The sequence below is a fragment of the Schistocerca americana genome, chromosome 3 (genome assembly GCF_021461395.2).
Source record: "Schistocerca americana isolate TAMUIC-IGC-003095 chromosome 3, iqSchAmer2.1, whole genome shotgun sequence".
In the NCBI taxonomy this organism is placed as follows: domain Eukaryota; kingdom Metazoa; phylum Arthropoda; class Insecta; order Orthoptera; family Acrididae; genus Schistocerca; species Schistocerca americana.
In genome coordinates, this window is record NC_060121.1 from 421,801,319 (window position 1) to 421,824,981 (window position 23,663).

At 42.6% G+C, this 23,663-nt stretch overlaps 1 protein-coding gene across 1 annotated transcript in view; it reads left to right on the top strand.

Annotated features, from left to right (window-relative positions):
• Positions 1-11,217: 11,217 nt before the first annotated feature.
• The window catches only part of LOC124606129 (protein sprouty-like), a 370,020-nt gene continuing 357,574 nt past the window's right edge, over positions 11,218-23,663 (top strand). Inside the window, exon 1 of the mRNA XM_047138094.1 lies at positions 11,218-12,004. The gene's annotated coding sequence lies outside the window, so the exon portion shown is untranslated. The remainder of the gene's footprint in view (positions 12,005-23,663) is intronic.

Consider the following 23,663-nt stretch of genomic DNA (forward strand, 5'->3'; position numbering starts at 1 on the left):
GGTAGCCCATACTCAGCAACGTCTTCAGAAAGACCAACCGTTCACGGTCAAATTTGGGGTACATAAATAAGATGTGGTTGACATCAACTTCCGACTCAGGATCACACTCACATGCTGGTGAACTGTAAACGTTGATCCGATGTAGATGTTGTGGGAAAGAGGCATGATTGAAGCGGAGTCTTATGATGGTAGAAATCGTGGATCGGTCCAGATGTGTCCTCGTGAACCACGGCTGTGAAGGAATCCGAGGTTGTACCTCTGCGTAATAACCGCCTTTTGTCTGTTGAGAAACGTTCCACATTTCCTGCCATTGTTGTCTTGCGTGATCCTTGACTTCACGTAAGTAGTCTGTATAAGGAAGGTGCAGATCCAGGACGGTGCCTAAGGTTGCCGCTTGTTTGGCTAATGCATCAACTTCATCATTATAGAGGATACCAGAGTGGGAAGGTACCCACAACAAATGGATCGTCCGGCCCGTGCGTGTGCTGCGAATATATTCAGATATCACATCCAAGATATAACTGTTGGTTGTTTTGTTCCATCGACTGTACTGAATGTTTTTAAGAACGCTTTGCGAGTCAGATACTATCAATATCTTGGGAGTTTAAAACCTACAGCATAACATGAAAGGACAACAGTGTAGCGCATTTTTTCATGTCTAGCTGTTTTTATAGCTACAGTTTTAGCATATTTCGTGACAACAGTTCTGTTATTCGGCACATCAAATGTCAGAGGAATTTCACCCATATTCGCTATTTGACTTAGTTCCACACTGGTTTTTCTTTGATGTTGACTACTAAAGCGATGGAAAGATGATATTTTCTCTTGATCTTGTGGGATTTTTTGAGATATTTTGGTTTTGGTTCACATGACGCTTCATAAACCTGTAGCACCAACCAACTGCACCCTTAAAGTCTGTTAAGTTCCACTGTAGCGCTAGCTTACGAGCCTGTATTTGAATCATTTTTTGTATTAATTCCAGTGCAATTATGACGGTGTTCTTGAATCCATTTCAATGCGTCATCTCCTAGTTTTGACCATTTTGCATTCAATAGTCTATTTGCACATTTAGTCTTCCTCATTTTTTTCAGTTCTTTTTTACTAGCCTTCCAATCGCGAATGGTTTTTGCTGTTAGGTATTTTTATTTGTTAAGAATTGTACAATATTAGTTTTGCAAAATTAAGGCTTAAGCTATAAGCCGTGAACCAGTTGTAATTTTGTTCCATTATATATAGACTTCCTATTCGTTACTAAGATGATCTTGCATTTATCCACATTATACCCAGTACAAATGTCATCCATGTCCTTCTTCACTTCCTTGTGATCGTTCAACGACGACTTTTGCCTGCAGACAACACCATCGTCAGCGAACAATGTGATGTTGTTGCACATACTGTCTGATAAATCGTTTATGTGTATTTAGACCTTTAGAGGTCATATTTCCGCTTCCTTGATTTCTTTTGAACATTTGTCGTCCAGAATAACGGAATGTGTTCTGTTAGTCACAAAATCATCGAACCAATCGGATGTTTGTGAAGATACTCCGTACGGTCGTATCTTGCTTATTGTAAGAGGACATGGTTCTTTGTTAAACCCCTTTCGGAAATCTGGTGGATTTGCATCCACTGTTTCCAAAATATCCTGTGTGATTGAAACAAGCTGTTTCACACGATAAGTTTTTTTTCTGAATTCGTGCTGAGTTTTTGAGAGATTTTTTTTCTCTGTGAATGACATAATGTTTCAGTTCAGATTCCTCTATGAGCCTGCTGTCGACAGTCGTCAGCGATATTGGTGTGTAATTCAGTGCATCTTTTCTTTTACCCTTCTTGTAATCAAGAGTGTAATGGAAGCAGTACTAGGAGTTTTATTCATCTCTATATCACTGTTACAAGGATGTAGGATATGTGATATTACAATTTAAGAACAACAAAAATAACATTGTTCATATTCACAGACGTTTATATCTTTACACGTGTAGTTTGACAACGAAGGGACAAGTAGTCGGTGGTGGCCTTCAAGGAGGAACCATTCCAGCATTTGTTCGAAGTAATCTAGGGAAACCATGGAAAATCTAATCAGGACTACCAGATGAAGATTGGAGCCTCCACCTTCCTGAATACATGGCCAGTCTGTTAAAGCAGTGCTATGTCATTCAGTTTATCCCTAGTGTACAACAGTTTTCCAAAGAAGTTATTTAATAGCGTAAAGCCTAGAGTTACACTCACTTAACACTCTCAGACACTGCACACACAACAGACTATACACATTTGGTTTCAAACTGTGACACTGCACAATACCAGCGGACGTCAGGACTATAGCGACGAAGTTTGCTTTCGAATTTTCAATTTTTTAACCTGTAAAACTGGGTCAGCATCCTCTATAATGATTTTGCAGTGAACACATAGTGCGTTGTGGGGTGATCACTCTGTTGCAGAAATAATTCAAAAGCCAAGATCGCTAAAAATACTGTTTACTAGATGACCGGTTTCAACACACTAACGGTGCCACCATCGGATCTGTGAAGATATAACATGACAGGTTTGAGGGAGGGCTTACATGAGTTACACTATATACATTACTATTAGTACAGTACCACATAATGAGTTTGATGTTGTGATCACAAAGAAGACGAGGTGTTTGCGTTATACATTGCTTAACTTTGTGAGTCCGTTTTTCCATGAAAGAAAAATAAAGAAAAAACATAGTGTGAATGTGCTACGTGAAATAAACGATTTTGGTGTTACTCTTTTCACTTAAGCCCTACTCTGTCTTATGTAGGTCATCCTTCAATGTACAGAATGTATTGCTTAACGGGCACCTTTTAACTGTCTCATTTAAGTTCTCTTTCGTCTTCTTGTGCAATTTACTGAACAACTTTATTTCTTGTAGCATATGCTGCTTTGAGTTTTATATTTACTGGTAAATGTAATTTCAGTGTAGAAGATCTACATAGATGGTCATCAACGGAGCTGTTTGTGCAGTAATTAAGACGTTATTTATGACGTGCAGCGCTGATTGGTAAATACACTCACGTTGTGAGTTAAAAATCCTCAGTGTTTTGAATAGATCTTTACAGTGAATTTGATTACTGTTTTGTTATTATTCTAATGGTCGTTTTCTGTAGTTTGAAAAGTGTGCTCGCATTTCCCAGAACAGAATTCCATAGACGTCAACGTCACTTTATTGCATATTGACCAACTGTATTATTTGCTTGGTCTGGAAGTAGTTGTCCTGTTTTCTTGGTGATTTCAAACTTACTGTTATAAGCAAAAAGAGTTTTTATCCCATAAGTAACACTACGGCGAAAATCATTGATGTATATCAAGAAAACACTGGTCCTAATGTGCTATCCAGAGAAACTATAATAATATATCTTGGTATGCGTTTCACTAAAAATTTGCATAATTTGAGGTTTGTGTTATCCTTAATCTTTGTACTCTATCTGCTGGGTATGACCGAAAGCAGTCATAAACTTAACTTCTTATTTCTCATGATTTTAGCTTATGAAGTGGAATCTTTTTGTTAACATTATCAAATCCTTAGAAAGATTTAGACATTTGTCTATGGCACACTCATCTTAGCCAAGAGCACCAAGTACAACTTCCGCGAATTCTACTATTGCTGAGTCTATACATCTACCACTTCAGAAACTGAGCTGTGATTCACTTGTTGTTGTTGTTGTGGTCTTCAGTCCTGAGACTGGTTTGATGTAGCTCTCCATGCTACTCTATCCTGTGCAAGCTTCTTCATCTCCCAGTACCTACTGCAACCTACATCCTTCTGAATCTGCTTAGTGTATTCAACTCTCGGTCTCCCTCTACGATTTTTACCCTCCACGCTGCCCTCCAATACTAAATTGGTGATCCCTTCATGCCTCAGAACATGTCCTACCAACCGATCCCTTCTTCTGGTCAAGTTGTGCCACAAACTTCTCTTCTCCCCAATCCTATTCAATACTTCATTAGTTATGTGATCTACCCATCTAATCTTTAGCACTCTTCTGTAGCACCACATTTCGAAAGCTTCTATTCTCTTCTTGTCCAAACTAACTGCTTTGCTCTTATTCTCAGTATTGCGTATTATTTCATGAATAAATAACTTTCTGTGCAATCAGCACCTTCCTAAAAATCTTTATGTATCTGTAATAGAAATTTAAAAGCCCTTGCTCAGCCGGTCGGAGTGGCCGAGCGGTTCTAAGCTCTTCAGTCTGGAACCGCGCGACCGCTACGGTCGCAGGTTCGAATCCTGCCTCGGGCATGTATGTGTGTGTTGTCCTTAGGTTAGCTAGGTTTAAGTAGTTCTAAGTTCTAGGGGACTGATGATCTCAGATGTTAAGTCCCACAGTGCTCAGAGCCATCTTGAGCTCTTGCTCATTATGACTCTCTTTTTTCAGAAATGAGGTACCTGAGAGTTTACTAGGACATCCTAATATCTACTATTATCCATTTGTTTTTGTGAAACATTTACGCTGATGTGGGACCTTTTGGAAGTGTCGTTCCAAAGTTCAGTTTAAATAATGTTAAGAATTTAGAGAATTCATCTCGACTTTGGTTTCCTAGTTGTTTTGAAAAACCTTTTCTTACGATTTCTGATCAGCGTCTGGAGGTTGAGAAATGATCTGAAAGTCCAAGAGCTTTTGCAGCTACGTCACACTTTTCCCTGTCCATATTTGTGGCCATATGATTGGTTACTGACGCAGTCACTGTTGCAACTCTTGCCGCACTATTGACCAACAGGGACACGCCAAAAGTCTGATACTACTGTCATTTATCATATTTGTTTTATGTTTATGTCTCCACACAAACTTATGTTAACTTTTGTAGTTGAGACTTTATTTAGAACTTCTGGAAATTGTTGAAAAACGTATCCACACTACAAATGGGTGATGTTGACAAGACCTGTTAATTCAATAGCTAATATTTCCAAGTATTTGTCTTTACTTACTGTACTAGGATCATGTCTTGATTTAAGCTGTGTTCCTTCTCTGGTATAAATGCATGATACTCCACCCTCTGAATCGTCCCACAGTAAGAGCTGTACTTCCATACAACGACAGTACCACATACTTTATTTCTGTGTCTCTACCCCAGCTTCCAGTAACACATCTACTTCGCAGTTCAAAGACTAGAGCTCAACTTCAACATGCAGTATTTCATTTTTCATTGGTTGCATGTTTTGGTGAAGAACTGTAAAATCTGTGAAATGTCTCACGTCACTTTTTCCAGGGGTTTCTTTCTCCTTTTCACTTATATACTAGTGTGTTATTTGATGCGTTGTAATCTGTCTTGTGAGTGATTGTTGCAGAATTTTTTAAATAGTTCGAATTACTGTTTAGGCAGGGGAACCCGTAGTCTTGATTTATTCCAAAAATTTTCTTCCATCCGTAACAACAGGTATTTGACAAAGGGTGACCTGAGATCCACCATCTATACTCTCATGAATCAGCTGTGCAAGTCTTCCCTTTCCAGTCCTGTTTAGGCGCAGGCCTAGTGAAACCCCATCTACTGATAGCCCTCATGGTACCAGATCAGCATGCGTAAAGTCAGCTGCCATCAGTGCCTAACAATACCACCACTTGCAAAGTAGGTTAGAAATCAGATTAATAATGTTGCTCACGCAGCATATGTTCGCTTTATCATGCAACAACGAAGTTATTAACTGTGGATGGTATCGTCAGAATGGAAATAATGAAGTCGCTGTAAAAAAGTCATTAATTTTGGCACTCATCTTGAATGGATTCCCACGTAGATTTCGTCAAGTTGTTATGGCTCATCTTGTTCATTCTAGGGTGATTCCACTTTGACTGTTAGAAGGTCCAGATCTGTATTTTAGCAATATTTGAAGACCTAACAAATGCGTTTTTCAGGAAATTTTTAATGCTCAAACAATCCCAGATCAGAACAATGGTATGGTAGAAATAATTTTTGACTTGGTGTTCACGATCCACATTTTTATTAAACTTCTTGTAAATTCACATATATTTCTTCTTAATTGTCACATCATCAAGAAAACAGTTTTGTATCAATCTCCTTGTATTTAATTTCCACTTTAACCAAACACAAGACTTGACTGTTCTTTTACAAAGCGAAATAACAAGTTAACTTCTGCAAAGTGAAACTGACTGCTCTGCGAGCATTCGCGCCAAAACGGTTACAAGTAAGTCAAAGATTATGACAATCTCACAGAAATGAATACACACAAGAACCATATCACTTAATATATCGATACATCGGAGTACTTATACATAAATAATACTAAATGTCAATATTGTCACAAAAATATGTCTGTTACTTCGCAGAAAAGTAGTACGATATTACTGGTATCGAGAACTGGGGTTGGAGTGCCGTAATGGCCACGTAAATAAAGAACCATTACAAGTGCCATCTGTAACAACACATTAATCCGCTTCACAGCTCCACTAGGTCGTGGTCATTCATGACTCTCGAACGAGTTGGCAAAGTCTGCATTGGTGCCACGATTCAGGGATGCTATCTTGTCCGGTAACCCCTATGTCATACAACCCATTCCTCTTCAAGCTCTTTCCCACCCCACCCGGTATCACTACATGGGCCTATTTTGAATAGTACTTACTTAAAGACCCAACGTCCTTTGTCAGTTGACTTATCGCTGCATTTCGTTTGAAAATGTTGGCGACCTGATACCTAGCACCTAATCTTTCCTGTCGTTGATGGCCTATGCCTCTTCCATGGCTAACACCTAGCGGCAGCACTTTCTTGTCCCTAACATTCTGTACATTTCAGGCTGCAAGATCTCGGTTAAAACACGCTGCACATTTCTTGCTCCTAGTCCTACCTGAGGCTCTTGTTCACTTGATCTCTTCCCGTCAGGGAGACTGTTCACTTTGCAAAGGTTTCTTGTTAATTATGAACTATGAAAGGGGCTAATTCCACAGTGAGTTCAGTGTAACATGGCAAAGGAATTTTGTCCGGGCACAGTGACATATTCTTTTTGAGTAGCCTTAATTGTTTCTCAGTACTTTATGCTTATTTCAAAAACTCTGATTTGTGTGTGAAGGCCGGCCGCTGTGGCCGAGAGGTTCTAGCCGCTTCAGTCCGGAACTACGGTGCTGCTACTGTCACAGGTTCGAATCCTGCCTCGGGGATGGATGTGTGAAATGTCCTTAGGTTTGTTACGTTTAAGTAGTTTTAAGTCTAGGGGACTGATGACCTCAGATGTTACGTCCCATAGTGCTTAGAGCCATTTGAACCATTTCTGTGCGTTTGTGGAGGTACAACACTAGTATGACAGCATCCTTATTTGTGTACGTTTTTGAATGCGGAATTCTGTCTTATGTCTTGAGTTTTAACACCAGACTTCTCCACGAGAGGCTGGATGGAAGATTTGTATGCATCTCATTGACTTTGCAAATGACCAGAACATTCTACAATTCTTTTTGATATTCCATCCACCAGAATATTTATCTGAATTTTTTTGTAGGCTTCAGGTCCAACACTTCTTACGAATGCACGAGTTTGTATTAACTTTTGTCTTTCAGTTTTCCTACTGTGCCTTTTGCGGCGAGAGTGTAGCAGTCTCTGTTTCCGCCATATTTTTTGAATCCTACAACTGAACTTAGGTGCGTGATTGATATCTTTTATTTCTTTACTTTGCACGTATTTATGTAGAATGTGGTTTATAATGTCTTTCAGCTTAAATCACAATTTTGCTGCGTATGTCAGACCTACACTAAATGTCGTCAGTGTGTCATTCAAGTAGGTTGTTAGTGCCTATCAGTTAAAAAAAATACAAATATCCTGCTGCTAATTCTCTTGATGACCTTTTTGCATTTAATGATCACAGTCCCTATAACAGCATCATGGTCGCTGATCTTTCTCTCTCTCATTGGTGACACACTCCGCGTATCAGACTATAGTAGGTATGGAGTACGCACGCAGTTGGTACAGAGCAGACGACGACCTCTTAAACGGTTAGTCGAGTTCTTTCTCTCCAACGCAAAAAGGAGGTTTCTGTGAATGTTGTAATTCTTTCGATAGATTACAGTAAATTAAATAGTAATATGTTAAATGTAGTTTTAGTTACTACCAAGCTTTTTTTCCAAAACTTCGGCCCCTTTTAAAGGTATTTTCCAGTGAAAGAATATTTTATCCTTAGATTCACAGTATAATAAAGTAAGATGGACTCGTATTCGGGAAGGCGGTGGTTCAAATCCCAGTGCGGCCGTTCAGACTTAGGTTTCCCATGACATCCTTAAATCGCTTAAGACGATTCGTTTGGCTGAATATGGCTGAATTCCCTCTTCGTGCATTCTCAGTTTTGTGATCAGTCGTCGGCTAGACGTTAAAAGCAGTTCTTTCTTCCGTCCCCTTAAAATAAATTGTTAATGTACACTCCAAGTGAAAAAAAATAAAAATAAAAATGAAAACGAAGCACCACGAAGGAGCTATGCAAATTGGTCAAGAATTGATATTCATACAAGACGGAAAACGAAAAATTGTAAACTTTGGCGGCCGACGAATAAATGTGTGAATTTGCAACGCAATTTCACCTTGCAGCAGGCAAGGGTAGTAAACAGTAACATGTCGATACCAGGGCATAAAGTCCTTGAGCATTTCATTCCCTGAACTCAGTGGAACAGAAGCTCTGCCTCGCGAACAATATACGCAGAAGTCAGCATTTGAGAAAGGATGTGTAGTTTGGCTCAAAGAAGCTGGTAGGAGAAATCGGCGAATCACTCGAAATTTGAATATGAGCGATGCCGCTATTCGACGATGTTGGAAGGAATGGGTGAACCGGGGACGAGCGTGCTTCAAGAAGGAAGCGTTCGGCAGAGAGAGACGACAGAATGTGAGGGCCGAGCAAACGTCAGATAGGCACTCAGAGTCCTGCGCCGACGACCATTGTCCTCAGTGTCGAGCACATTCAGCCAGGAATCTCAATGTCTGGAGTAGAATTGTCTTCAGTGATGAGCCCCGCTTCAAATTGACCACCGATGGATGACCTGCGAAGACATGTCTGGAGACTCCCCAGATAGCGGTAGGATATCAGTCTACTATTGCCTGCCATACGGCTCATCAGCCAAAATTGATGGTCTGAGGCGCCATTTTATTTCAAAGCAGGACCCCTTTGGCTGCCTTCCGCGGCACCAGTACAACACAGCGGTACGTCTACGATATTCTACGCCCCGTTTTGTTGCGCTCCACAGCAAACCATCCTGGGCTTGCGCTTAATCAAGAACGAGAGTTTCCAGTGTTTGTCTTCGTGCTTCTAGACCCTACCTTGGCCAGAAAGGTCGCCGGATCTCTCCCCAAATGAGAACGTTTGGAACATTATGGGCAGGGTCCGCCAACCATCTCGGGATTTTGACGATGTAACGAGCCAATTTGACAGAATTTGGCACAGTTTCCCTCAGAAGGACACATCCGACGACTCTATCAATCAATGCCAAGCCGAATAACTGCTTGCATAAGGGTGGACCAAAGTGTCATTGACTTGCTCACTTTGTGAATCTCTTTCTCTTGAATTAATCATTCAATTTTTCTGAAATTATAATCATTTGTTTGTCTGTACATGTACCTCACATCTACTGATTTCCGTCCCATTCGGATAATTACTTCGTCGTGCGCGTTTTTGGTTTTTTATTCCTAGAGTGTATCTTACGGCAAGTGCTGTCATCATCATCATCATCATCATCATCAGTGTTCTGCCAATGGTAGTTCTCCAGGCTGTCCGGTCTTCTGCCGTCCTCTTCAGGTTGCTTAATTTCCTCTTCCCTTTATGTCGTCTGTCTTCTTGTATCTCCTTCTTCCTCTCAGTCTTCTCCCACAAATCAATCCTTCCAAAGCATCTGCCAGCAAGCACTCCGTTCTCAATGAATGCCCCAACCAGTTGTTTTTCCCTTCTCTTACAGCCTTCAGCATACATCTTCTCTCACCAACCCTTTCCATGTTCCATTTAATCTTTGACAAACAATGTACGTGTCTCTGGATTATTTGCAAATAGTTGGTGGCATGTTCTTGTTTTAGTGTTACGCGTGTGTTTGTATGACTTGTAGGCATAAGTTCCGAATACTAATGCCCATAATATATAGCTTCAATCTGTTGTCATTGGACAAAGTTATCTGTGTTCTGAATACCACCTGGGTTCAACACGCCCAACCTATGTAAAATAGCCGGCCGCGGTGGCCGTGCGGTTCTAGGCGCTGCAGTCCGGAACCGCGGGACTGCTACGTTCGCAGGTTCGAATCCTGCTTGGGGCATGGATGTGTGTGATGTCTTTAGGTTAGTTAGGTTTAAGTAGTTCTAAGTTCTAGGGGACTGATGACCAAAGATGTTAAGTCCCATAGTGCTCAGAGCCATTTGGACCATTTTCTATGTAAAATATTTCTAGATAGGTTGAATACAGATGAAAATTTGCGAAATGATAACGCCAGGCAAGAATGGGACATCTAAAAGAACTGCAAGTTTCAGTAACCAGCCACAATTAATTTCATTTCTACTACGAGTTGTGTAAAAGGTAAGCACAACACGAAAACCACAGGTTACTCAGAAGTCGTACATCCAATGTACATGTATGTTATTAATTAAATCGACCAGATGATGAGCGTTTAGCTTTCTGAAACCCGTAGTGCAAGTAGTACTAAATTGTGACTGGTTACAGCAATTTGTAATTTTAATTGATTTTCGTAACAGTCACGGTAAAGCCTAACCTAAAATGTTCGCGTTTAACGAATGGGATACTGTAGCGTATCCTGCTAATGTAATTAGTAACTAGTGATGTACTGCAAACTGTGAGTTGATTTATTATTATTTCTAATCGAGAAAGGGAGGAGGTTACAGTCAGTTGACCTGCCTCTACGATCAGCAATTTGCCAGTGTTGCATCGGGACGAGAATTGTTGGAAGAGCCAGGAGGCGCCTGCCTTTGAGGAGAGCGGCGTTCGTTCACTCAGTAGCGCAACAAAATTCACTTTCTGCTATGAATGAACGAGCGAGGCTGGCAGTCAGGCGAATGAGTAGGTGTTCTGGTAGGGGTAGGAGGCTAAGCCAAGCAGTGCTGTTGTGGGGGGGGAGGAGGGAGGGAGGGCGGCAGCGCAAGATGCCAGCTACAGGAGAGGGGGGAGGGGAGGGGAGGGGAGAGGACAGCTCGCGCTCTGCGCACAGCCGCCGACGTCTGCGCATGCCCGGGGCGCCCTGCCCGCTGCCATGAGCGCCGCTGCGCGCTGCGTGGCTCCAGTATTCACGCAGCTACGGCTAAGCACGACTGCCCACGGCCGGCCGGCCGCTACCGTCTCCGCCCGTAACAACGTGTGCATTCCAGCGGCGTGAAGCGCGCCCCAGCTCCGTCTCTCGTCTTCGCAGGACGTTTTTCCGCCCGGCTGCTGCGCCACGGGACTGGACGGCACTGGCGCTCCCCCCTCCTCCCCTTCCTCCTCCTCCTCCTATTCCAGCCCGCTCCTCTCTGCCCGTGTGTGCGTGAGCGTGTGTGTGTCCGTGCGTGTGCGTGCGTGGGTCTGTGTGTGTGTGTGTGTGTGTGTGTGTGTGTGTGTGTCGTCTGTTGCCGAGTGCGCGGCCGCGCGCGAGTCATGGCGGCGCCGCAGCTCAGCTGCTGAACGAGTGCGTGGCGTGACATCGAGTGCGAGTGTAAACTGAAAAAAAAATAAATAAATAAAACAAAATAAAGAAAAGACGGACCAGCGCTGTAGCTGTCACGTCGCTCACCGGACGACTCCTTTGCGGGTCCTGGCTGTAAATTACTTTTGGTGCACAGTGTTACTCGTCTGTGGGATCTTTTCCTTGGGGTTCGCGAGGGAGAGGATGTTCTCCTTTCACGGTGCGCGGCGACAGCGTACGTGGAGATATAATTGACGGAATGGTCAGGAAGGAGAGTCGAGTGTGCGAACATGCTGTCCTTCGACGATAACTTGTGTGTTCCGTGCCTGCAGTGAGAGAGGGGATCTGCCAAGTGTGTGTGTGTGCGGCTGCCTTGCCAGTGCTCGACGGCCACGGAACGCCTATTCTTCAAGGTAGGCCACATCTGCTGTATAATGCTAGAGTTCAGTGCTTGCAGGTCGCCTCGCCCCTCCTTTCTCCGGCGGCGCGGCCTCCAGTGTCAAAGGAAACCTCGGACACTCGGGAGGGGACGCGAGGGCGTGGAAAATTTCTCCCTCGCGGCCCATTCATAAATTCATTCAGCTGTCCGTTGGCTTCATTCGGCTGGAAAGCTCGGTGTGCGTGATCATCCGTGATCTGGCTATTGTGCCTGGCGCAGGTACCCGCGCCAACTGCCAGCGGACCCGGCATTCTGCGGGCCACTGGAGCGTGCACATCCGATGTGCTTTCCCTCGCCCACAACTCCCGTGGAGCGGAAGTTCGCGCTTGTTCGTTGAACCTGTTTTCTCCCTGTGACACGTCGCGGATCGTACTCTCAATAAACGCCACGCATACACGCTATGGTTAAACAGGTATTACGACTGTGAGCGCCACAGCGAGTTCCCTCTACGGATGTTATTCCACTGAGCCACTGGGCTCCGTGATGTTGCTCACGTTTATCTCGCGACGGCCTGTACTGACGCTACGGAGTATCGCTTTATCGTGCCACAGAGGTCAGCATCTGTGAACCGCCAGTAGGAGAAATATCGTAATCGACCCGAGCGGGAATTGGCGCTCTGAATGTAGTTACTTTCGTCGCAAACTTCCTTCCGGAAATATAATATTTTTTCACCTTCCTCCTTATTGAACAAACCCGCAGTTAAATGGCATTACATAACTCCAAGCAATGACTCGTAAACGCGATAATCAAATTAAGTTTGTTCAGTTCGATAACGGACTTACTTTCTCTTCCACGTAAACATATTAGATAATATGGTTTTTCAAGGGCAACATATGTTAGCAAAAAACATTCTTTGCTTAGCCACGCAGTGCAATAGATGTCTGCAGTTACAGTAAATCGTACAACTGCCTGTAAGATATGGATTGTTAGCGGTGCTACAAGTCGGCCAAAAATGTTCGAAGTAGTTGAAACTACCGTGGCGTGTTGTCATTTTTGCTCGTGATAGCAAAATGAAAACATTCCTTTTGACCTTATACTTCACTAAAAGTCAATGAACAGTGTTAAGGTGAGAAGAAATGACGTAAAAAGTCTTATGCCTGTGTAATCTACATGATAGTAAACATCTGTAGACGGACACGTTCCACATTTGATGAGTTTTTTTTTTTTTTTTTTTTTTTTTTTTTTTTTTTTTTTTTTTTTTTTTAGAAAAACATCGTGACTTAACCAATGTTTCCACCGTACACCAACATTTAATACTTCTTCATGGGTCCGAGGACGTTGCATTCACTTTCTGAGAACAATTATTCAAGTCGGCTGCCTGAACTTGTCATTGAATTGCGCAAATTAATGAAATCACAAATTTATGGCAACCACTAAACTATACTCAATCTGGTCTCATCGCAACTTATCAGTTACCACAGAATGCTACGAAACCGAATACAAAGCTGACCCTGATATTACGAGAAGCACCGAGCACAGTGGAAAGTATTAATTATGTGTATTTACCAGTAATAAGGTCACAGACGCTACGCATTGCACTCCCCATCCCTACCCTTCTGTATCATCGATCTGTACACTCCAATAACATACGGCATGAATCTTGTCATTTTCTTGGTCTCATATTTGTGTTTCTAATCGAAATGGTGATGACAGGGGAAAAAAGTCGTCCGCAACATTTATGTAAGAAATGAAAATGCTATCTTATGTTCATAATTAAATAGAAGTCTTGCAAAGATGTCCAGATGAAGAATGTGTTTGTCATATTGTGGATATTCTATGGATTTTCGTAATGGACTGCCCGCGCCTATCAGCTCAATTATGCACGCTGAGGTATTTCGCTTCTCAGCGTCTTGTTACAGTGTTTTTGCGCCACAGTTTCCTAATACCATTAGTATTCGGTGTCAGTATAACTTCGTACGTTAATGCACTGACACTGTGGGAGAAATAAACTACTACACAATTTAATTTACGAGTACGTGGCTTATCGATCGTTTTTCAGCGGTTACCCATTCCGCTCAAGAACTCGAGAATGTTCTTCACGGAAGTAGCGCGTAATCCGTTTAAATATATACTGTTAACACTTGTACATACACATTTCCCGAAATCTAGATGCACGGTATTTAACTCCATAAGCTGGACAAACATGGTGAAATTTTTCTGGCAGTTGCCAAGCACATATTCCATCAAGGCTGCCTGCAGTAATGCCGTATAATTAATTACTACTCGTGAACATCGATGCAGAAGTCATGGGAATATTTTGGTTTATATTGTAGGGGTTAATCGCAAGCATCGTAGTCTGTACGAAGAGATATCTCTTATGGTCCCGGCTTTTCGAAACAAATTTCTCAGTACTTTAAATGCACTCGTACATTCCTCTGCGCCGTCGCAGATCTCATGACGTAGTATGCTCGGTTTATTGACTGAAAGAATTGGTTGTAAAACCAACTCGACAATGGAGAATAATGAGAACGAAGGAAGAAACACATTTGGATTTTTGTTCAGTGTACTGAAAGAGTGAAATGCGGTCTTTGCTTCATACCTGTCACTTCAGAGGGCTCCCGTGCGTGCCTTTCTCTGCGGGCTAGGTCCATGAGAGCGATCTCTTGACATCTTCGCAGTCAGCGAGATGCTTGGGAAATGAAATAAACTGTTATCGTTAACACTATGTAACTGTCGTATATCGAATTACACAATAAGGTTACGCACAACAAAGAAAATACATTCTTACAGGACAGAAAGAATGATTGAAGATCTGGTTGACCAAATTTGTTGGAGAAAGATAGGAGGTTGAGTCCGTCATGACTTTTTAAACAGAGCCAGTCGCTCTCTTGACTGAAATGAATAGACGATGAGAAAAGCAAAAATGAAATATGACTGGCCGTTTAGGAATTTGAACCACACTCCTTCACTGCCGTAACCACTGCATCCTCTTGATCGGTTCGAGTTGGATTTTAAGAGGAGCGTGAAACTGGACAGGCGATCTCATTATGGTTGCTGGACGCATAGTCTTCAACAGACACACAACACCCCTCTCGATTTACGTTAACAATCGGGAAACCACCATGAGATGTGCCGGTTTAAATAATGTGTTGCGACCATGTACGCTCTGCCCTGGTCCAAGCAGATGACGGGATTCTTTACATCAGTGCTGGGTTTACAAAGAGGCTGCTCATAAATCGATTGTACTGTGTGACGCATAGTATTACTTGAGTGTTTGGGGCCATTATGAGGCTGGATTAACGGGTCTACTGTACCTGAGTAGGAGCAGGCAGCTCAGATAATCAGAGATTTGCTCATTTTGATATCACTCGAGTGGGAATCGAGAGATAAGAGGATTACAGTTTGCTAAAAGGTTTACAACAGTCTTTCTTTGCAAGTTCCAGCCATAGACGGAAAAGGAGAGCCGACCGAAGTGGTCGTGCGGTTCTAGGAGCTGCAGTCTGGAACCGCGAGACCGCTACGGTCGCAGGTTCGAATCCTGCCTCGGGCATGGGTGTGTGTGATGTCCTTAGGTTAGTTAGGTTTAACTAGTTCTAAGTTCTAGGGGACTAATGACCTTAGAAGTTGAGTCCCATAGTGCTCAGAGCCATTTGAACCATTTTTGGAAAAGGAGAAGCCTTCACTATCAACTGATTAGTTAGCGTACATGTAGACGTATGTTGAAGCAAGAAGTTTTTCCCTAAATGAATCTGCAAAAGTCATAGCATGGTGACTTACCGGTTCATTCTTTGTAAAGGGTCGATAACATAAATGTTCTGACCTAGAGGAGTTAGATGACGTGGGAGAGCAGATGTCTGTAATAAGTGAAATGAATAAAAAAAAACCTGGCTTCATAATGGTCCAGAAACACCGAGCAGCAACTTCTTCCCCATTTTCTAATTTAATATTTGTGGCAGTCGATAAAGTAACCTAAATTTTCTTTTAACAGTTAGGTGACGCGGCCTGGACACTTTGTAGAAAGAAAATAACACCACACAAAGCTTTTTCCGAGCTTATGCCCAGCTGGAGCGAAGTCTTGAGAAGCTTCTAAAGTTTCGGAAATCGATGTGCTTCAGATGTCCAAATGACGGCAGTAAGGATTTCTCTGCCACCCATTTACATAAGTAATATCCGAAGTTTCCATAAAGTTTTTGGAAATTTCTTGGTTAAGCGCCACTGTGTTATACACCGTATCTTCACCATATAGTATCATATGGGCGAAATCAGACGAACTTTTAAAATGATTTGTTCATTTCGTAATCCTTAACAATTAGTACTATCACTGAAATAAAATATCACGTATACATTGCTTTCAAATAGTTAAACCGATTTCGGGGCGCAAACACCTAGCAAAAAAATGGCTCTGAGCACTATGGGACTTAACTGCTGAGGTCATCAGCCCCCTAGAACTTAGAACTACTTAAATCTAACTAACCTAAGGACATCACACACATCCATGCCCGAGGCAGGATACGAACCTGCGACCGTAGCGCTCGCGCGGTTCCAGACTGTAGCGCCTAGAACCGCTCGGCCACTCCGGCCGGCAAATACCTTGCATCCTAAACTGTCTTCCTCCGTATACTCCCAAAACAAGCTAGGAAATGTTTGCCATGAAGAACTGAAATTGGTGATCTCCCAGAAATCTAGGTAATATATACTTGTAGTTTCCTTTACCTAATATCTCGGCTTTACTTGTCTTCTTAGGGATACAAAACAATTTTACTAGCTTTTAAGCTTATGTGAGGCATTTTTAAAATCTGAAAAGGAAAAATCCTTGGCAACACTAGGAATCGAACTCAGGACCTCTGCATGGCAGACAGATACGTTGACTGCTCAACAACGGAGACGGACGTCAGGGATACAAAGGGTTTTCAAAATGATGCCAAAAAACCCTGAGGTGTTGTAGAAGGTGTTTAGGAGAACAACTTGTGGATTGGGACACTTGTCCGGAAAGCTCATCCAACGACACTACAGAGCATAGCAAAAATGGCGAACCAGTGCCTGTAGTTCAACCACCGAACAGCCTTTACTGTACGCCTTCACTATTGGACATTTCGGCAATAAGTCGAGATTAGTAAGAAACGGTGCATTTTTCTTTAATTTAAAGGAAACGAAATTTAAATTACCTATTGCGGTCTGCAAAACACAAGAATCAACTGTGGAACAATGGGCACTAGTGTACAGGCTAATGCTTAAACGAACAATTTAAGGAAATGTTCGTAGGCCCTATCCACGCTATTGCTTATCATCTACTTGCCACTAACTAATTTCCTGCTCGAAGACGCCCGGTATAGTGCCAACATCTACACGCGTTGCATGCGTCCTTCCACCTAAGTACTCGTATAAAACTTTATCGGTTTTCTTGCCGCTTCAAATATAAGTAAAACTCAACCTTTCGAAGATCGCCACATTAGTCAGGACGATGACTCTGACGAAGGTGATCTTCGAAACCCCGAGGTGTTTCCCAGATTGTGACAAGAAAAAAACGAGAGGCTTCGTTCTCACCTAAGAACTGGTCTGGTACAAGTTGGGTTTCGTAAACTACTCCCTTCAACAATCCCCAAGGGGTTTATGCTTGCCGGTAGGTGTCCGTCTTATTCATTTTGCGCTCGGTAGTCTCGCCGGATGAAATTTCCGGCCTTTGATTCCTGTCGTCAAACTGTTCCTTCAGGCACCTTCTACGACACATCGAAATTTGTCAACCTTATTTTGGATCATCCTTTATTGTAGGGGACAAGAATCGCCTTAACTTTAGAACGTACGGTATATGTCAATCAGTAAAATCTTCCGCTCTATTAACTTGTTGAAAATAACATTCTGGACGAGATGATGAAATCCAATCTATAGGTAGTTTGACCTACCTTTAGTAGGTAGGTTCTTTCATAGTAATGGGAACCGCACGTTTCTATCGTAGCAGCGCAGGCAAGCAGAACCGCGGTACTGGCGCAGTCGCTCTAATGCTTTCCTGCCATTGAAGAAGATTGTTTCTGTTTAAAGATGAAAAGGCACATCCGCGTGGGAGGGAAACTCCTGGCTGTGTCGAAGATAGTGCTTAGTAGCGATGCTTGCTTCTGCAGTCATTTCATCACAATATGTGCCACAGCGCGGTGTTTGAGACAGTGCGCAAGAAGAAACGATTTTCATACTGAGGCTGAAGGACACTTTTCTCCACAATGACATGCAGTAGCATATCACGTACCGTAATAGGACTTGATTGTGCTTGAGATCGAGTTTTAGCATTGACTCTGGTACAAACGGAACATGTTTGTACGGAGAACACAAGAGAAACAACATTTTGTTAGTGAGGGGGAACATAAAACTGTTAAGAGTTTGCCTGGGAGGACGGATAGTTCACAGATGGGACTGCGAAAACCAGGACGTATTACTATGGAAAGGAATCTTCATTTACCACGTGCCAGGATATTGCACTTGAGGTATTGCATGAATTTTTCTACGAACCAAATTAACCTCCGTTTTCGGCAACGTTTCGTGTATGTGGAAAACACCTCATAATCCAGTTTGCATTGCAATCTGTTCTTTGTTACAATTTAACGTCCCACCCCTCCTTATTACCAAGTAGCTTAGTCGGTAAGATGTTTTTCAGGTTACTGAAAATAGCACGAAATCAGTCGCTATGTAGGTCGTACAGCAGTGTTCTATTGGATACATGACCATACATAAGACTCTACTGACAAGTCGAAAGGTGGTAACAGGTAAAATCATGTACTAAGACTTTGCCCTACAGAACAATGTCGAATTCTCATATTGTTCCTAACGTTCTTGGCACTTGACCTCTGCTGGATATAAGAGGGTATTATGGTCAATATCATGTCGACCACGAACGATGGAAACTAGTTTCTGCCCAAAAGACTCGTTTACATCGATTAGCGGCAGGATTGCTGTACTAGTAAGGAAATACATCGTTTAAATTCTACATTTCCTACGTGTTCTTCCTTTAAATAAGTCTAGGGGAGTGCAACGATGTGTTCTCCTTCACAGTATCAACGGATTTATCGGCTTTACTTTTCAACTTGAGCTGCTATTCTGATTTTACTGAAATTACCAAATTCTAATACTCGCTTAGCATCAGGTATCGTGATTCAGATTAATCTGGTAGAGACTGTTCACTAACATTACATGAGCGAAACATATCTTTCGTATATAGACGATGGAGATAGATACGTGGTGAACAATTAATGAGGTGTGTACTTCATGCATGCTGAAACTCTTGTGAATTCATAATCCGGACAGACGGTTTCTGCATTGGTGGGATCTGCATCCGCTGGCTGGTGAGATCTGAACCAAGTAATGGAATCTCTGGCTTCCCAGAAGCCCAGATTCTAATATACTAACCTCATATACATAAATGTGAAGCAAATGAAATAACTTGTAAATGCAACGTTGTTGCAGGTTGCTGCGAGAAAGTATACTTACTTCTACCACAGAACGTTCTGAACCAATCTGACATTCTATAGGAAATATTTTCTCATCTGAATTCAACGAAAGTTGCGTTTCATACAGTGCTTACGTCCAGTCATCGCAAGAGGTAATTGTAAATGATAGTAGTGTACGAAACACACTCCCATAAAGTAATGTAATGAGTTCCGCTTACGGTGTTGACAAAAAGAAGCGTATCGACTATCGTGTTGGGTCAGCTTGAAGTGTAGCGTACCAACGTTTCAAGACACAATCATTTTGGAACGATATGGATACCAGTTACTACCGCTAGACATCCCTCTGCCGACGGCCTTGCCGCGGTGGTAACACTGGTTCCCGTAAGATCACCCAAGTTAAGGGCTGTCAGGCTTGGATAGGTAGCGGTTCGGGTCTACCGAGAGGTTTGTAAGCGGTGTGCACTCAGCCCTCATGAGGTCAATTGAAGTTCTACTTGATCGAGAACTAGCGACTCCGGTCACGAAAATTGACGACTGTCGGGAGAGCGGTGTGGTGACCACATACCCCTCCATATCCGCATCCAGTGACGCCTATCGGCTGAGGATGAGACGGCGGTCGGACGGTACCCTTGGGCCGTCTGAGGCCTATTCGGATGGAGAGAGAGAGAGATAGAGAGAGAGAGAGAGAGAGAGATCCCTCTAGAAGTCACTTTCTTGCTGAAGTGGAACAAGTAAATGAATCGCTTAGTGATTCCTCAACTTAACGACACTCATAGTTCAAGCTGTAATGAAGCCTCAATGAGAACAATGCGTAGTCTTTAAATCTGAGCAGTTTGGAGGTTCTGAAAGTGGGCCTTCCACCATAGAACACATCGCAGACGAAGTGTCTGCCGTAACAAAAATGTGGTCACATCACCTCAAGATGACCGCTGTAATAACTTATTTATTTGTTCAAATGTGTGTGAAATCTTATGGGACTTAACCCCTAAGGTCATCAGTCCCTAAGTTTACACACTACTTAACCTAAATTATCCTAAGGACAAACACACACACCCATGCCCGAGGGAGGACTCGAACCTCCGCCGGGACCAGCCACACAGTCCATGACTGCAGCACCTTAGACCGCTCGGCAAACTATTTATTTGCATCTCGGTTATTCTGGCCGTTGTAAAGTCCTTATTAGAACTCACTGTATTTTAAAATGATGTTTTGTAACTGATTTATTTCAAAAATTGTCTTATAACTCATAAGCTGCATTAGGAAACCAGTTAAGGAAAGGAGAGTTTCGTATTACTCGTAGTGCGGGTTACAAAGCTCTAAGTCGTACTTCCCGTTCCCTTTTTTCTTTTTAATGCTAAAGCGATATTGCATTTAATTTTCCTAGAATTTAATGTGTTGAGTAGGGCTGCTATTTCAGTGCACCGGTGCCCGAAAAGAAAAGAAAAAACAAATTTTCCACTTGATAATTGGACGGATGAAGAGAGGTGGTGGCGGACAGTTGATAATAAAGTAAAATCACAAAGCTCTCCACTTTCATGGATTCACAATATGTGATGATGACATTGGTCCTATGCTGCAGAAATGGGTAACCGGATTTCACTCACTGCCCTAATTTCGTTTTACAGTAATTCACAATAATAAAACAAACACTGCATTGTACATATACTCATTACAGTCATCTATGGAACACCGATAATTAACAGTTCTCTGGGATCTAAGGCGCTGCAGTCATGGACTGTGCGGCTGGTCTCTGCGGAGGTTCGAGTCCTCCCTCGGGCATGGGTGTGTGTGTTTGTCTGTAGGATAATTTAGGTTAAGTAGTGTGTAAGCTTAGGGACTGATGGCCTTAGCAGTTAAGTCCCATAAGATTTCACACATTTGAACAGTTCTCTCGCAGGTCTAAGGGTGGCACTTACTCAGCAAAACTGCCACGAAATTCGTGTTAGCGTAGGTGTGTGAAGTTCCAGTCTCACTCAGCAATGAGTAGGAACCGGTTTTGATTTTTACAATTTAGGGTATAAGTGAGGTATATGGTTTCACACCATTGATCGATTTATGACACGCTTCCTTTCATGTTGTCTTTAGAATAGTGCGCGAAACGTTGCTTTATTTCACGATGGCTCAATCTGAGACTGCTGTGCGAGGAGCGCGGATATCACAATCGCCTTGTCGAACCTGGCCGGCGACGGAAGAGCATTTAACGAAGCTAAGTATTCGCTCTGTCGAGTCACATTATTTCAACCACTTGTTTGTACCTTGACTATCTGCACGTACAGCGGCTAAAGAAGGTAAAAACGGCTCAGTGGAGCCTTGATTCTGCAGTGGGCCTCACAATTGATGGAGGATACATGTAGACGGAGCGGGCGGTCGAGGTAACCCCACAAATGTACAATTAGAATAAGATGTGGTAAATTTTGGGTCCAGGGAAGAACCATGAAGGTTTCTGTCACAAAGAGACTTTTCTTGTTATGTGACAAACGGGTTGCCCTGCCCATCCTCATACTCAGAGAGTACAGGTGACTAATGTTAGAGGACTGATTCTAAATCAAATTGGTCAAGAAAGGTTCTACACGATCAATGGTCCTACGCAATGGTACGAAAACACCATTGGTTGGTTTGAGAAAGAGATATATTATTTTCAAAAAAATTTGTTATGGAATAAATATACTGGGAAATAGTTAGTATTACCACATTCACGAACAAACCTCTCGAACACGTACTTAATTCACAACACAGATACTGAATGTCATTTGCATTTTGACTTATAAAATCTCATATTTACTAGATGCTTTGACCAAAAGTCAGACCCTTATGACATTTTGTAGTCAAAATGAGGAAAGTATGCCTGATCTGTTTTTTTTTTTTTCGTTTCACGACTGACAACATTCCCATTGGAAATAAAGATTTGTTAACACTGGCCGGCCGGTGAGCCCGAGCGGTTCTAGGCGCTTCATTCCGGAACCGCGCTGTTGCTACGGTCGCAGGTTCGAATCCTGCCTCGGGTATGGATGTGTGTGATGTCCTTAGTTTAGTTAGGTTTAAGTACTTCTAAGTTCTAGGGGACTAATGACCTGAGATGTTAAGTTCCATAGTGCTCAGAGCCATTTGAAGCATTTGTTAACACTGTCAAGCTCGTATAGCTACACACTGAGTCATATGCTAGGTAGAAACCTCGTACAAGTTCTTAGAAATTTGCAAAAATGTCGATCCATGCCACAACAATCTATTTCAGCAGATAGAGGGATCAGAAGCATAACAGGAAAAAGTTTTTGTCTTAGTGTATAGCCGCACTTTTATTTTGTCTAACGGCAACCGGTTTCGGTACCAAGCATCATCAAAAGGCCGTAACCTGAAGCGCTGTCATGAAACTTGCTGAATCAAGTAGGTGTGTCTTACACACAGTACATTGCCTGACTGCCTGATGGTATTTGGTAGCAAACCAGTAGTCAGTAGACAAAATAAAGTGCGACTATGGACAGAACCAAATACTTTATCTCATTGTGTTGGTCACTGTTACAACCGACACTATGTTGGAAATATGTGAGGAAGTTACGAGAGGCGTTCAATAAGTAATGCAACACATTTTTTTTCTGAAAGCAAGTTGGTTTTATTCATGATTCCAATACACAATATTATTCCTCTCTCTTTTGGCTATAAAACCCTGTTTTTCAATATAATCTCTTTTCAATACTGTCAGGGCCTGTACACGCGCATGGTGCCACAGTACTGATCGACGTCGATGTCAGTGTCTTGACGCATCAAAAACCTCCCAATCATCCATGTTCTGCTTCCAACGGAGTGCATTCTTCATTGGACCAAACAGATGGAAGCTGTTTATTGTCTTCTACTAGGTTACGAGGAACCAAGAGGGCACACACCTTTGAGTTCCCCAACTGGTGGACGAGTGTGTCAGCGCTACCAACAGAGACATCCAGTTGAGCAGTGACTTGTTTGACTGTGATCCATCGATCACCTCGAGTGAGAGTGTCGCTCTTCCAACATTTCAGGAGTCACAACTCTGTGCGGCCTGTCGGAAAGCGGAACATCGGACGGGTTTACGGTACGTTGTTGCGAAGATGACGGAGGCTTCGCGCAACGACACGCCGTTCTTGTATTTACCACCAGCCTGCAAACACCTCTGAATACCTGCGATGTTCTAGTTTTCCCCCAAAAGAAACTCAAAGGCAGCTCTCTGCTTAGACCTCCGTTGCAGACGCCATTTTGAAGGCTATGTATAGCGTCGCTCCCAGTCGGAACTTC